Below are 17,498 nucleotides of genomic sequence, written 5' to 3'. Positions count from 1 at the left end.
TAAAAAAGGAGTTTCTCCCTCCCAAAAAACCTTAATGTTACATATCAAAATACTCGAGAACAAATTAGCCCCATAGTTAGCAGAAGGAAGGAAAGAATTAAAGTATAAATAAGTAAATTGAATTAAAGTATAAATAAACAAAATAAGAGAGAGAAAAAAATCAATGAAACAAAAAGCTGTTTTTTTAAGAAGATAAACAAAACGGACAAGTACTTATCTAGACTAAGAGAAAAGGAGAGACAATTCAAGTAAATAATGTGAGAAGCAGCCTATGAAGTATTGCTGATGGTGCCACAGAGATAAGAAGGTACTGGGAATAATTATACACCAGCAAACTGAAAAGACAGAGCCCTGGAAACATGCAACCCATGAAGATTCAACAAAGAATAGACAAGGGTCCACAGACACATAATAAATAAGGAGACTATTACAACAGTAAATGCTGTCAGTTAAGAAAAACCCAGGCTCTGATGGCTTTGTTGGTGACTTCTTACCAAACACTTGAAGAACTAGCATAAATCCTTCTTAAACTCTGCAAACATATTTTGAGAAGACAGAACTCTTCCAAACTTTTTGTGTGAGTTCAGCATTACCTCTCTACCAAAACTAGGCCAAAACTTCACAAAAAGGACCAAGACTTCACATAAACCAATATACTTAATAAACATATATGCAAAAATACTCAACAAAACACCAGCAAATTACATTCAGGAATAATTAAAAGACTTACACACCATGAGTAAATGTGATTCATCCTTAGAGTCAAAGGATGACTAGATACATGCAAATCAATCATTTTAACACATTGCATTCTGTACAAGAGGCAAAATATATGGTCATCCCAATAGTTGTAGGAAAAAAATTGCTAAAGCTCAACACTCTCCCTTGATTTTAAAAAAACATTCAGTATTAGATATAGAAGGAATGTCTTGGAACCTGACTGATGCCAATATATCTATAGCCCAGAGACAGGATCTGAGTGGCAAGAGAAGGTTCCAAAGAAGTGAGCAGATGAGATCATTGTGGCTACAAGACAGTGAGGACTTTGGACAGTGCACAAAGGAAATTCAAAGGAGTTCTGGGTTTTCTCCCCTTTAGATGAAGAGGCCATTGGAGATTTGGGTGCATGCATCAGATACTCTACTAGAAGAGATCAGTATGGGGACCTCCACAACTTTTATTCATCTTAACATGAGTTCTCACAGGAACTGACCCTGAGATGAGGATTTGGATGACAATGGATTATTTGGAAAGTATGGGAAACAACAGTAGAGAATGGGGGAAGTGATTAAAACAAGGGAGTCATCTACTTGACCATGTATAATTATGCCAATTATCAAAGTAGGTAGTAACCAGGGCAAACAGAGAGAGAAAGTACGAAATGCAATCAATGTCCGGAATGATCTCATCACATGACTAATGACTTTCTAAGGTTATTAGTCAAAGACTGTTGTGGAATAATCTTTTTGTACACTGTGAAGATGTGTCAAGCTGAATGGCCAATAGCTAGGCAGGATTTCCAGGCACAGAGGATGCTGGGAAGAAGAAGGGGGAGTCTCCAGGAGACGCAAAGCAAGTGGCACGGGCATCACAAAGTAAAAGTAACCAAGTCATGTAAAAGAACATAGATTAAAAGATATGGGTTAATTTAAGTTATAAGATCTAGTAGAAACAAGCTTAAGCCATCAGCCAAGCTTTCATAATTAATAAGAAGTCTCCATGTGGTTATTTGAGAGCTGGCAGGTGGGACAGAGAAAGACTTGCTACAAAAGACATCGTCCTAGCTTGCTGCATGTTCAAGCAGAGTAGTTATCCATGCCCTAAGGCTCAGTGATGCAGATACTAGCAGACGGGAGTCAGCTAAAGTCGGCTGGAAGGTGCAGAGAATGTAGAGGTGTCACCAGCAGTGTCTGCAGCACCCTTTAAAACCATGGAAGCTGGGCCATCTGTCCTTGAATCCAGCTCTTCTCATCCTACGTGACTTCAACAAGTAGCCGAGCTTCCCCATCTATCTATAAGGAGTCTACTGCCTACTTTATCAGGGCTGTGAAATGTGCACTCATTTCATACATAATAGAGTCTAACTTGGACCCAATGTTAGAAGAATATCTGCTGTCCCTATTACCATCATCGTTACTATTTCTTTGTAATTTGGGGATTGAGACTGCCTGGATCACTCCTTTCAGAATATTCATAAGGAAAAGACAAAAGCTCGGGGCAGAAAACACTCCACATTTCAACAGAAAATCCAATGAAGAAGAATGAGAAAAAGAGAACTGTGGGGCAGGAAGAAGAGCAGATAACTGAGGTTACAGAAGCTTTGGGGGAAGTATTTCAAGAGAGAGAATTGTCCTGTACCGAATGATGCTGAGCTTCGAGCATTGGACCTGAAGCCCTTGCTCATTTGGAGCAGGAGGCTTCACCCTGCACATCCATCAGCCATCAAGAACTTCTTTGTGTGGCACCTCCTGCTTTTGGACACCTGCATCCCTTCTTTTCTTTTGCTAATGGCATCCTGCCCTTCCCTAAGACTCACGTGTCAAATGCCATGGGGACCCAGTAAGCCTGCCTATTACAATGCCCTGTCCTCCTCCACTTCAGACACAAGCCAGCTCATCACAATTCTCCCAGCATTGTCTCTTTGCCATTTGCTGTAGCTGGTTGTATATTAGTCAGGAGTTACAGATAAACAACCATTTTTTTTTTCTGGCCAATGGAGAGAAACTTTTAAGCAGTAGAAATGAATTAGCATGCTCTTTCGTAGATAATCACAATTATCAGATAACACTAAGCATCCGTAAGCAAAGTCAGCAGCTGGTAACATGCTAGACACTTTGCTGTTTTAACTCCTTTGTTGTGCAATATTAAACATATATAATACACATATTATATGTAATATATCAAATATCGATTGTTAATGTATGATATTACTCTATTTATGCTTTTCCATAACCCTCCTTCACCGATGAACAGAGTCTGAGGGTGAAGCAGTTCTCTCAAGGCCACACAGACGTCACAGTCAAGGCTAAGATGTAGTTCCAGCATTAGTGTTCCTAGCTTCTATTCTATAGTCACCACCCATCATGTTTACTACAAATTCTTCCAGTGTATGAAAGAATGGATGCTAACGAGTTAGCTCAACTGGTAGAGTACAGACTGAACATGTGGGAAGCCCTGGGTTTCATCCCCAGTAGTGCATAAACCAGATTTGGTGCCCAGGCCTGTATTCTCAGCACCTGAGAGCTGGAGCTAGGAGGATCAGAAGTTCAAGGTCGTTTCAGCTACGTATCTGGTTCAAGGCCAGCCTGGGCTACAGGAGACCTTGTCACAAACTGGAAAGAAGGGAAAGAAAAAGGACAAAATAGAACAGAGGAAAGTGAAAAGTCCCAAGGCTGAGAACATGCCTCAGTAAAGACTGAGCCATGCACTGACAGGAACCTGAGCCTAGATTTACAGCACTCCTAAAATGCTGGATCTCAGCCTTCACCTCCAATCGCAGCACTGGGCAGGTGGAGACAGGAGGACTCCTGGGACTTGCTGGACAGACAGTGTAGGTGCATTTGTGAGCCTAGGTTTAGTGAGAGACCCTGCCTGAAATAATAAGATGAAGGACAAACCAAGAAGACTGCCAGTGCTGACCTCTGGCCTTTACATGCACATGCACATGTGCGCAGGTGCACTATACACACAAGTGCATGCCTGAACATACACACACACACACACACACACACACACACACACACACACACACACTATCAAAAAAGCCTCCAGTTTTGTGTGTGTGTGTGTGTCTGTGTGTCTGTGTGTGTCTGTGTGTGTGTGTGTGATATCAGAAAGCTCAGAAGAAAACCTTCCTCTTCCTGCCATTTAAATGTTTCATTTACCAATCAATGTAAGTATTGTCAACAATCTTTTGTCCTAAAGCTAATTAGTCTTTTAAAAAAAAATTACCAAAAAGAAACTAATATGACTCTTGCTGCTAAAAATGGTGGATTGTCAGCAAATCATTATTTGCTGAGCTTTGTCATCCCCGCTCAATGTTAAAATCCTCATTATTAAGTGACTACAATTGGTGTTCTAATTAGGAACTCACAGAGAGATCCTGATTCTCAGCTTTATTTTCCGCCCACAGCTTTGAGCATGTGGCCCTCTTGGCATTGGGGTCAGAGTGTGGACTCCCCACCGGTTTTATTTACAACCTCATCAGTTCCCACATAGCTCCAGATGGGTCCTTGGGCCTTTGTCTATCACAGTTTCCTTTCTGGAGTCTGTGAGGAATGACCTAGATTTTTTAAGTGCTGACAATCTCCCTTGAAATAGCAATGACTTCAAAGGGAGAATCCATCGTGGAGAATACAAACACAATATTTCAGCTGGGAGCCATTCTGAGATTTTTATAACTTGCCATTTAATAGGATTTTTTTTCCCTTTTACGTTGGTAAAGAGAAGGCATTCTGCCACAGTGAACCACTTCATTGGATCACAGTCTAGCATCACATAGCTAAGAAGGCGAAAATAATCTTACCATCCATCTCACTGAGTAGATGAGCCATGAGCTTTATAAATACAACTCATGAGAACTAAGCAGCCTGTGATTGAAGATAAGACCTCTAAATCAGAATTGCAAACGCTGCTGGGTTTTCTGAGTCCTTGGTCAAATCCTTGCCGCCACCAACTACCCCTCCCATACTGATCTTAGAGCAAAAACCTCATTTCTAAATTTCTCCTGCAAGTGTGACTTTTTTTTAAAAGTAGTTTCTGGAGATTTCTTATCAGAGTCAGGCTGTTTCAGGGACTTTTCTAACTAGCAGTACAATATACCCTTAAAACATCAAATTTATAGACTATCACTTTTTTAATCTTATCTACACAACTAGGCTGGGAATAGGCCCTTGAATTCATTATGCTTTTCAAATTAAATTTGAATCGACGACTTTCTCATGCATGCTGAACGAAACAATTAGTTCCATAATGGTTATTTATTAAGTGTTTGCTGTGTGCTCGCTGAAAACCACAAAAGGCAAGGTTGTTCTTGGGTTGTGCATAAGATTTTTTTTTTTTAATGAAAGCTTAAGGTGTAAAGACACTGAATAGGAGAAAAGAACTATGCCTCATTGGAAACCCAAGCTCACTGTTTGTATACAAAACTATATTAAAATCAGAATTTGAGCCATCTTCAAGTAATAGGTATCTTCAAATTGCATTTAATATTTTGCATAAATTTTAATACTTTTAACAGACCCACCACAGGACAAAGCAGTCTCCAGCATTTGACCCTGTGCCTGGGGCTGTTAGAACACACTTCCCCTTTCCAGCTTTCTCCTCAGCTTGGCATTACCTCATCCCTTCTGTTGGCTTGGCTTGGGCTCAGCCTGGTGTACATGTGCGCCCTCTCCAGTTGACTGTGGGTAGGTAGCCAACCTACCCCAATTTGACTTTCATCCTCCTCTCTCGTCTGCAGCCCCTTCAGTTCTCTCCATGACCTCTAGACTTATGCCATGGACTATTGTAGACAGAACTGGAAAACAAAGGAACACATGCTTTGGATTACAGAAGCAGAACCAGAAATCACTAGTGTATACTCCTCTTCTCTTCTATAGTGTCCCCCTACTCTGTAAATTCTGGAGAATGACCTCTGACAGCATTTTAAATGAGTGGATTTATCAATTATACGGTAAACAAAGGTAGAAATGAGTAAATGAATGATTATCAACTTGCAGATAGAAACAGCAGCCCAACAGTAAAATGTCACCCAATCAGGTGCTCAGAACATCCCACAGAGATGACTGCAATGGCCTAATTAAGAGAGCATCATAAAATCAGGACACATAAACATCCAGAAAATGGACTAGGGAAGGCCAAGTTCCCAGTAGTTCCCAGTCCAGAGTCCTGGGCAGAGCAGAGTGTCACCCTGGGTGAGGCTTCCAAGTAAAAGAACAAATAACAATCAGAAGGTGACATCATCGATCAGGCACTTTCAGTTGCTGGGCTGGAGTTCCCCACTGAGGACAGGGTCAGGGCAGAGGGTCCTCTGTCCTTTTCTTCTCTTATCCTCCATAGGCATGTTTATATTATGGGATTGAAAAGACACTAACGTCATTTCGAATAATTTACCTTTTAGTTGTATTTTTCTGGGATGTCTTATTGTCCTCCCTTCTCCATGTTACAGAGTTGGGGACAGCCCATCCAGAAAAGACCTCATGAGAACATTAGAAATAAACATGATGGAGTCTGGGACAAGAGAGCCTTCTCAGAGTCCACTTTCAACAAACTTCAACAGCACAGGACAGTTTACCAATGTAATGTATATTACATCCCCAAACTCCATTCCCCTCCCAACTAAATTAATGGTGTAGAAACTGAACCACAGAATTGGGTGGGGTTTATTATTCAAAGGATGGTACATTGAGCCTCTGCAACTGTGTAGCACAACTTAATTACAGCAGAAATGTGTCACTTATTATATAAGGAATATATAATTTCCTTATATGCTGTGGAATAATCCTTTTGTACACTGTGAATACCTGTCATTCTTGTTGTTAATGAAAAGCTGATTGCCGATAGCTTAGGCTTGTCTCCAGCCAGCTCTTACAACTTAAATTAACCCATTTCTATTCATCTGTGTGCTGCCCCAAAGCTCATTTACCTCATCTACGAACTTCCCATGTTGCTTCTTCTGCATGTGGCTCACAGCTCTTCAGACTCCGCCCTTCTTCCCAGCATTCTCTCTGGCCCCCAAATCCTGCCTAGCTATTGGCCAATCAGCTTTTTATTAACAATGACAGCAACAGATCTTCACAGTGTGCAAAAGGATTATACCACAGCACTTCTCCCTTTTCGTCTAATTAAAAAGGAAGGTTTTTAACTTTAACATAGTAAAATTATATACAACAAAAACAGTTATCCAGTAAGAATTACAGTTACAATATCTAGTCCATTTGTATTTGGCAAAATTAGAGGAAATACTCCATTATCTATCTTATCTTTGTGAGTCTAAAGTTTTATATCTAATTTACCTTCTATCATATCTAAAGAAAACTAATTTTTTAGTCTTTAATTCCCTCAAAGACCCCAAAGGGTATATGTTACCTAATGACAGGCACATCTGGTTGCCTAGACAATCAGCAAAGTTCCTCTGCAATCCTGGGGCATCCAACTAGGACCTATAGGCCTAGCATATCGGACAGACATTTTGGAGAAGCAGGGAATTTTGAAGGATTGCATTACCTTGTCTTGGCAAAGTTTGGCAGTCACTTTTCTTGGCATTCTGCTGGTCCAGTTTGGACAGTATACTGTCAGCAATCGAAGCAAGGGCAGTTTCTTGCCCAAATGGCTAACTTTTGCCATAAAGAAAACAAACTCCATGTAGAATTTCTTCAGTGATCTTCATCCTTTTTGAAGTAGATTGGTATTGTCAAGAGCAGATGTGTCTCATTGTCATGAAAAGCCTTAGGTTATTAAGCATATTAAATGCCACATTATGTAGATTTTTGAAGTGTTTGAAGGCCATCTATCTATCCAAATATATCTTGTATGACCTTGAACACATACATAAAATGACTTTAAGTTTGATAATTATAGATAACTATAATCTGTATTTCTTAATTTTACATTACATTTTTAAATGAGCTGCATAAACACAATACCTTAAACAAGAGTAGAAACATACACACAGTATAACAAAATTAACTTTGAATTTGTATCAATAAGCCAAAATCCATACCAATGTAAAATATTTTGAGATTAATAGCTGTTTTTTGTATTAAAGTAGATTCAATAATCTAACCTTTTATCCTATCATTTCTATATCATATCTCCCTTTTTTCCTTTAAAAAAGGATCTTTGAGTTTAATTAATTTCATTCTTTTGGTTAGGTTTCTTTTTTTTTTTTTTTAACTATAACTAATAACAATTTGTAACCAACCTTCCTTAAATGATAACAAACATTCATAACCAATCTTTTGGGAATGTGGGTACTGTTTTCTTTAGACTGCTTCCAGTTGTTTGCGGGGGCTGGCATCTTTGAGAGACCCTGAGAAAATTTAGAATAATGGTTAAGTCTTGGCTAGAGTAGTTTGTGAGGCTAGACCATCTTAGCCAGCAGCTTTGAAGCTGTTTTGGGTGCAGCATTATGGGGAGACTGTAACAGAGGCATTTGAGATGGTGGATCATCTGGGCTATCTGGTTTTTTATTGTTTTTTTGTTTGTTTTTTTGGTGTCTGGTCTCCTTGTTCTGAAAGTACATAAACTTTTAAAGATAACATACATTACAAGTATGGAACACATGGCATGTATAAGTCAGTTAAAGATGATTTTTTTGTTTTATGTTTGAGCAGATAAAATATACATTGCTTTGTAGTTTTTTTTAGGTTTAGTTTTTTATGTCTGTAGTCAAGTTATTCAGGGGGTCTTCCTCAATCAAACCCGATCCATAACAACCTGGAACAAATCCACAGCCTCTCACTTCCTATGGAAATAAAAGCAAAACCTTTTCCTCAAAGAAACATATTTTTTTACTTCTTTTTAAAAGTCAAAGCATTTTAAAAATATATAGGTTGGTTTAATTTAGCATTTATAATTAACATTAAGTTTCTGTGTGGTCTTTTGGGAACTGACTGGCAGGGCAGAAGAACTCTACCTACAAGGGATCCTGTGGCTACCATCTTGAAATGCAAAATGACAAAATCCACATTTGTTTTATATCGATACAATAAAAATCAATGCAGACTGAACAGCTCAAAACAATACAAACATAGGACCCACATTGCATGGGCCAGAATTTCACTCAGGGGCAGGGAGGTTTAGGACCATGTTCTCATCTGGAGAAGAAACTGCCTCCAACTGAACGGAGGTGTTGACTTAAACAGGTTGCTTGTCTCATGCTGCATTCCAATCCACTCCACTCCAACCCCAGCAACTAAAGGCTACTTGTGTACCTGAGTCTTCAAACCATTGAGTCCTTACCGATTCTATCCCTGCCTTTACCTCCCATTGCTTCTCTTCCTCTCCAGCCCGTGAGAACCTTGTCTCTACCTAAAGTCTCCTGTGCTTAGAGTAGACTACCTCCAACACACACACAAAAAACTCCTATTCTATAGTCCATATGCTTAATTACATCTACAAAGTCTCTATGCTCTTTAGTATAACATCTTTGGTGGCCAGTCTGTCCACATTGTACAATGTAGTTAGAGTTTTCCTGCCTGGCCCACAGTCAGGACAAATCTCTCTCACCCGCCATGCCCATAGATGCTCAGAACCAACCAAGTAAACACACAGAAACTTACATTGTTTACAAACTGTATGGCTGTGGCAGGCTTCTTGTTATCTACTTTTTCTATCTTAAATTAACCCATTTCTATTAATCTATACTTTGCCACGTGGCTCGTGGCTTACCAGTACCTTATATCTTGTCATGGTGGCGGCTGGTAGTATCTCTCTCCTCCGCCTTCCTGTTCCCAGCATTCTCCTCTTCCTTGTCCCCCCACCCTATCCTTCCTGCCTGGCTACTGGCCAATCAGCACTTTATTTATTTTAACCAATCAGAGCAACATATTTGACATACAGAACATCCCACAGCAGTACAGCTCTATCCTCTGAGCTGAACATCTGCCATCTTCAGGAGTTCAGCTGTACCTGCTTGCAAGGGATCATCCCAGCTGGGCTTGTTGGCTGTTGATGCTCCTTCATAAAGGAAGGGGTGGGAGTTATGCAACCCTCACCTAAGTATCCAGCCACTCTTCCCAACCAGTTGTATGCAACTTTGCACAATTGCATGTGACTTTGGGCTCTTAGGGAGGGGCTAGAGTATCTAGGGTGGGAAGGAATGTGGGAAGAGGGCTCCATTTGTGTGGCTATGGTAAAGCCATCATCTGTGCTGGGTAAAGACTTCCCAGTACTGCTGTTTGGGAGTCACTAATGCTGTAAAGGATCCCTCACCCATGATCTACCAGTAAGCCTAATAAACTCATTCATTTCATGGGGGAACTTTTGTGGGATCAAATGTTTGTTTGTCCTTGGGACCTTCAAAGATTAATAGATGTTGTCTAGTCCCCTTATAGGGTAGCTGAAAATTGAAAAGTTACTTGGAAGGTGCTTAGAACGGAGTCTAGAAAGGACTGTGTAAGTGCCTGTGGAATGTATGCATGAATGAATGAATGAAATTCTGATCATACTTGACAGATTCATAACATAAATGATTTAGCTGTATCCTAATATTCATTCATTCATTCATTAGTATCATGTTTACTAGTCTGGCCTAAAAATTCTTATGCCAAGGATGACCTTGAACTTCTGATCTCCCTGCCTCTACCTCCTGAGTGTTAGGATAACAGGTATGTACCACCACACCCAGTTTATGCAGTGCTGGGAATTGAACCCCCAGCTTCATGCATGCTAGTCAAGTACCCTACCAACTGAGCTACATCCCCAGGCCCCTACATTATGTTACTTATTGACAAACTGGCAAGTAGGACCTGTAGAAAATCAATGGTAGCACATTTGTTTAGTTATCACTTGTCATAGGCAATGGTATTGATACTTAGATTATCCTCATCACTTGAAAGAATGCTAAGAAGAGGCTAGGGTCCCTTTAAGACCAATTTAAATCAATCAGTCTCCCATGTAGTGAGGATAGTGCTATTACACTTGCTCTTGCAACCCTAGAAAAAGTGAATGCAGGCTGTTTTCAACACTTCCTGATGGTTTTTGATCTCCATATTTCCATCACAGCTCCTTTGCAGTAGTCAGGATAGAGGCAATGAATAGAGAACCATGAGCATTCAGGAATGTTCCAGGTTCAAAGGGCTTTCATCTCTGGAATGAGCAGCATGAAACAGTGGATTTGGATCTTGCCTTTGCTAGTCACTGGCTACTTAGGGTTGGAAAATTCCCACCATCCTGATAGAAAACCATCATTAGTAATAAATGCCTTTAGCTGCTGTTGGAATTATGATCAAACTAAAGGACCTGATGGTGCCTGGTACAGGAAATGCACACACAGAAAATGGATGCCACCGCTGCACATTATTCCTAGAGATGCCACATAAAATATAGAACATTGGTTAAATGTCAATTTCAGATAAACAACAGATGTTTTAGTATTAGTAGCTCCTAAATATTACATGGGACAGAATTTGTATTAAAACATGACTTTCATTTGCTAAATATTGCAGCTGTGGTCCTATAATTGGATCTTTAATGAAGCCCCTAGAGAAGATGTACAGGTGAGCAAATGGATGCTCAGAGAACATGCCCCAGCCTCACACACACTGCACCGTAGAACTTATTGTTACATTATGTCTTGTGTTTTTAGCTAAGGACTTCATAGTTCCCTAAAGGAACATTCTTTAGTCTCATTACTCTCCTCTCTTTCCTGTCAATCATCCCAGATCTGAAGTGCTGTCCATCATTACCCAAGCACAGAAGGATGCTGACATACAGAAGAAGGGTAGGATGGAAGTTCTGTAGCTACTACAGACCCTCCTCACCTAAAACAAGAACAATGACTATAAACATGTAGACCGAGGCACAGTGACTCCAAATGAAGATACATAATATTGATAGAGCAATATTGGGTTTCTCTGTGTAGCTTTGCGCCTTTCCTGGATCTCGCTCTGTAGACCAGGCTGGCCTCGAACTCACAAAAATCCGCCCACCTCTGCCTCCCGAGTGCTGGGATTAAAGGCGTGCGCCACCACCGCCCAGCTCATAAATGTATTTTTAATATAATTTAAACACATACACACACAATCACACACACACACACACACACACGACTGAAACCACAAACTGTATATCCTGTGGATTTTTTTTCTATTAACTCTCAAGGCCTCCTTGCTGAGAATTGATAAAACCGTTCATCAGACACGATGAGAGAGATTCCGTGTTTCTCTAGGTCTACTCTTGATTTTTGTTTCTTTGTCCAGCACCTTCATTGTGCCTGCTCCTCTATTCCAGACTGGTCTCCATGGGAACCGTCATCTCTTCATTCTCCTCTTGTTCAAAGCCTAGATCTTATACAATGAGGTCATGTTGATCATTACATCATTGGCGCTTCTCTGCTCTATCTCACGCCCTAATCACACAGTAGTGATGTAGCTTGAGTCCCAAACTCTGAAGAATGTCTGACCCTGGAGAAAAATGCATCCTTTTCATGTGCCCTGGGCTGAGCCTCCTGCAGGTTACCTGTCACTGTTGCTGCAGGGGGCTACATGCTCATTTTAGTAGGTGAGAAGACATAGGTTGGGGGCTCTTCTCCTGGAAAGATCCCCTACCAACCCCCCTAAAGCCTTTGCATTTCACATTTCCTGTTATCAAACACTTTCAAAGTCACCTACGGTTTTCCCTCTCCAACCTGCCTACTCCCAACCTGTCTGCAGGGCATGGGAATGAAGTCTCAAGGCAGGGATTTCTGCAGGACACACAGGCGATGGCAGCTGCAAAGGAGCCTGGGAAACCCATATGTTCATGGGAAGTGTCTTTGTGTAGTGTGAGATGTGTCTATGCAGAGCAGCCCAAGAAGGAGGCACCGGTCCAGATGTGTGGCCTGCACTGTATGCAGAGGCAGAGGCATTCATTTAGTATATGCAAAGCTGCTGTAGCCCCCATTTGTGGCATGGGGGAGAAGGAAGGCAGAGCCCAGGGGCATCTACAGCACAAGCCAAGACATTGAAGTAGGTGCTTTGAGGCTCCCTTGGGAATGGTTTGTATTGTGTGCTCACCCAGGTTGGAATAAAGATAATATGGGTTGGAAGAACCAGAAATTTTCATCTAAACATTAAGCCATTGCTGAAATCAGACGCTGGAAACAGCATAATGAGTGGAAATTTAGACTCAGACCTGTTGCTCTGTGGGTACTGACAGATTCATAATAATGTCTTCCAAAGCAGGAGCTGAACGTGAAACTGCTTTTGGATTCTTTTCAAATTCAATTTTCAAAGAATAAGGTACTATAATTTTTTTTAAATCACTCTACAAAATTACTCTTTCTAAAGAAAAAAAAAATGTGTTCCTTAAGGAAAACAATCTATAATGACAGGCAATAAAGATCTATAATTGCATGAAATGAGAACATCCTCCTCCATTCAGGCAGAGAACCAGATCAAGATGGAAATCTGTGCAGCAAATCTTTGCTTCTCCAGCTGAATAAAACACCAGCGGACCTGCTCCCAGTCCTTGTCTTCGCTTTTGACCAGACCATTTTAGCAATGGATGCTACATGGGACTGATTCATCAGTATGGACACATGATTTACTCAACAGCCTTTCTCAAGGGTATCCCTATGACTGGAGTTTTGTTGTTGTTTTAAAACAGGGCTGTACTTATGTAGCCCAGGCTATCCATCAACTCACAATCATCCAGCCTCTTCCTCCCTAGTTCTGGGGTGACAGGCATGGCCCACCACACTCAGTTATCTCTGTGATGCAACTTTTCTTCTTTGTTGAGACTACAACCATAGTCTAGGCCGGCTTCTAACTCAGAGATCCACCTGCCTCCATCTCCTGGGTGCTGTAATTAAAGACATGCGCCATGATGACTAACATATCTATGATTTTTAAAATGGGCTTAGCTGTAGAAATCCCAGGATCCTTCTTTATAAGGACATGCAGGAAGCATGACAACTGGCCCACAAAGCTCATATATTTATGAAGTAGGCTTGTATTTGTACCAAAACTGGGATAGTTTCACACATTCAGGAGCCATTGCTTTTCTTTAGTCTTTTGATTTCAAAGCCAATAATATATACAGAAACATTTCTCTATCTCTGTCTCTCTCTATCTCTCTCTGTCTCTCTGTTTCTGTCTCTGTCTCTGCCTCTGTCTCTCTCTCTCTATCTCTCTGTCTCTCTGTTTCTCTCTCTCTCTCTCTCTCTCTCTCTCTCTCTCTCTCTCTCTCTGGAACATTTCTAAAGACAAAATAATGTTTGTAAAGTAAAATGTTTGCAGGGCTGGAGAGATGGCCCAGTGATTAAAAGCGCTGGTTGTTGTTCTTCCAGAGGACCCAGGTTCAATTCCCAGCACCCACATGACAGCTTACAACTGTCTGTAACTCCAGTTCCAAGGGACCTGATACCTTCACACCAATGCACATAAAATAAAAGTAAAATGTTTCCCTCCAGTCACACCAGTTGGAAGCTAATCACTCTTTATTAATCACTCTGTCAATTTCAAATTAGTCTGATTATGATTCTCTTTCCTTAAATAATCATTTGTACATATATTTTTCATCTTCTTTAATACTATATTTTAAATACATTATATATTATAACTTTTTTCACCTTCTTAGGAATGTTAAGGTATGCCTAAGACAACATATGAGATATATCTCCTTACTTTACTTAACCCTATGGTAACCCATGGTCTAAAATTTCATAATTAAAAAGAATCAATCATTGACTTATTGAGAAGTCTTCCTTTCCTCTAGTTTTTGTAACTAATAAAATTACCACAATAATTATTCTTCAATATATACATTTGTATGTAAGTATATCCTATTGGATAGATACTCAAAAGTATAATTGCTTTATTAAAGACATATTCATTTATATTTTAATCTTTATTACATTTATTTATTTTTGTCTTTGAAGACCCCTTTCACCTCCCACCATGTGGGTCCCAAAGATGGAACTCAGTCTGTCTGTTAGGCTTAGCAGCAGGCACTTTAACCCACTAAGCCATCTCACTGGCTCTCCGCTTACAATTTTAATTCCAGATAAGGTAATTCATAAGCACACCAACAATTCACGTGAGTTCCCAACACCCAGGCCAGGACTTGGTATTGTAGGAGGGGAAGTATCTAAGGTTGTCCAATCGGGACCCTGCAGCTCAAATAAGAAAGACAGAATAGTAAGAGTAAGTTGTGGTGCACTGGTGTATATACATGGGAACCATCGGGAAGGGGGAACTTAGAGAGGCTTGCAGAGCATCTCAGCAAAAGAACAAGAAATGTTCTGAGAAGGGCATGACAAGAGAAAAGGGCTGAGTTTCTAGGCCTAACGTTGGGGTAAGACAAATATTTATGACAAGCTAATGGCAGATAGAGCCGGTTAGTAAATTTTATAGCATAGATTCTTCTGATGCCCCAAGAAGGATCTTGGGTTGGGTTGTCCCCCATTATTACCTTCTGTCCTTTCTGGTAGAACACAAGAGAAGAACACTTTGCCAGGTTTATGTCTTGCTTTTAGGCAAATAAGTGAAGGACAGACAATGTTCTTATAATTGCTTTTCCTCAATTCCATTTAGCTCAAAATAATCTTGAGGCCAAAATGGTGTTTGAGGTGCCGTATTGTGCTTCCCTTCTGTATTATTCCAAGTCTAATATTTAAATATTCTACTTGTGGAAGATGATAATACATTTCCATTTTTATTTCCCAGACGACTAAAGGAGGTTCTTTGGCCTTCCTGGGACTCAAAACGTGATATGTGATATCCCAAGTTTAATGCCTCCTTGGCAGACTGACTATTTTGAGCTAAGGGAGTTGGAACACTGTATCCCTATTTACTTACCCTGAAGTGGCTTGGAGAAGTGAGATTCCTCTCCCCCAGAAGCAGACCACAAAAAACACAAGTCTTCATCCCTGAACAAAGCCATACTACCTAGAAGGTCACTCTCCAGCTTCCTGTGTTCGCTCCAGAAAATTCTTATGTGACTAAGGATGGGGAGGTGGAATGTCCTACAGACATTAGAAAGAACCTGAGTGTACAGGCCTGTGTTTGTTTGTTTATGTCTGGTAGATCATACCCCTTTTATCAGTAATATTTCTCCCAAACCCCCACTTCTTGTTTTTTTTAAGTGTTTGATTTTTTTCCCCAACATAATATTTTCATTGATTATTTGGGAATTTCACATCAGGCACCTTGATCACACTCACTCCCAGGTCCACCCTCAACCCTTGTGCCCCCCAAAAAAGAAGAAGGAGAAGGATGAGAAGAAGAGGAAGAAGAAAAACAAACAAATAACAAAAACAACACAAGGTCCAGCTGCAGCAGGACCATGGGCCCCCAACACTGACTCCAACATAGTCCTCAGCAGCAGTACAGGCATTTGCATCAACATGGCCTCCATCAGCAACTCAGACCATGGTCCAAAGTGTGTGTTACGGAAGTCCACCTGGCCTCAGATGGTAGCCAGGGCCTCAGACATCTACATGGCCTCCAGTGGCAGCTCAGACCACAGACATGCATATGAACCTCAGGCTTCAACACAGCCTGGGGAATTGGACTATGGATACCAACATGGCTTCCAAAAACCCCCACTTGGTTGATCAGTTGTGATGATGTTTTGTTTATGCTCTCACAAATAAATCTCACCCAGAGATCAGAGTGAGCAGCTAGCCATGAGAGGCCAGGCAGAGGTGGTACACGCCTTTAATCCCAGCACTTGGGAGGAGGAAACAGGAAGTGATACAGCTGGGCGGAGAGAGGAAGTGATAAGGCAGGGTGGAGACAGGAGCTTGGCCCTTTCAGTGTGAGGGTTCCTAGAGATAAGAAGTCTTTCTAGTGCCTGGCTGCTCTACTTCTCTGCTCTTTCAGCTTTCACCCTGATATCTCACTCCAAGTTTTTATTAAGACCAATTAGGATTCATGCTACAACCAGTCTTTGCAGAAAAATACACTTTCCCTGGTGTCCTTGGGTCATCATTTTTTTAAACTCCCGTGCACCACTCAAGATTTTGCTTAGGTGAATTTGTTATGCCTGTCTAGTGTTATGGGGACATAAGCCATAGAAATTCTGGTGAACAAGGAAAGGACACTACTTTCTCTCCCCTTGCAAACATTTTCTCTTTTCTGTGGCCTGCCTTTTGATGTCCTTAGCTCATTGTTCATATGTATAATTTGCCTGTCTGCACATGGAACAGAAGTTCTTTGAAATACAATCCTTTGTTATGTATACTACAGGCATTTCTCCCTGCCTAGTTCCCTCTTTGTCTCCTGATATTTTTTTTCTTTTATCATCCTGAAGCTTTTAAGCTTCTGGGGGAAAAAAACTGCATAGAATCATACACGGCATCATTTTTCCTACTGAATAAGTTTAGTCCCTATCACCCCAAAGATGCTACATTCTGTAGTTTTTATGAGTGTAGTTTCCCATAATGCCCTTCATGGCCAGTCTTCAACTACCTTTCCCAGAATCCTTTTCTGTACACTTCTGCACATTGGCTTCCTGTGATCCATCCACTAAATCACCCTGGATCTCTTAGGGGTGGTAGAGGTGTTTGGTATTGCTGTTGGCCTGGGTTTTTATTTTGTTTGGTTTTGCAGTTTTGATTTGTCCTGCCCAAAGGGAAACTAACCTGAGAATTATTAGCTCGGTCACCTTCACTTCTCAGAAAGAAGTGCAGAGAGAGAAGAAAGTGCAGAAATCAGGAACAGCAAAGCCCCAGCACAAGAGCGTGTCACTTGTTACAACCTGAACAAACACCTACAGCTACATGTTAAAATATTAGCACAGGCTGGGCAGTGGGCTCCATGGGTAAAGTCCTTGCCACGCAAGCATGAAGT

Source organism: Onychomys torridus, chromosome 19 (genome assembly GCF_903995425.1).
Source record: "Onychomys torridus chromosome 19, mOncTor1.1, whole genome shotgun sequence".
Classification (NCBI taxonomy): Eukaryota; Metazoa; Chordata; class Mammalia; order Rodentia; family Cricetidae; genus Onychomys; species Onychomys torridus.
Note: the sequence above shows the minus strand (reverse complement) of the source record.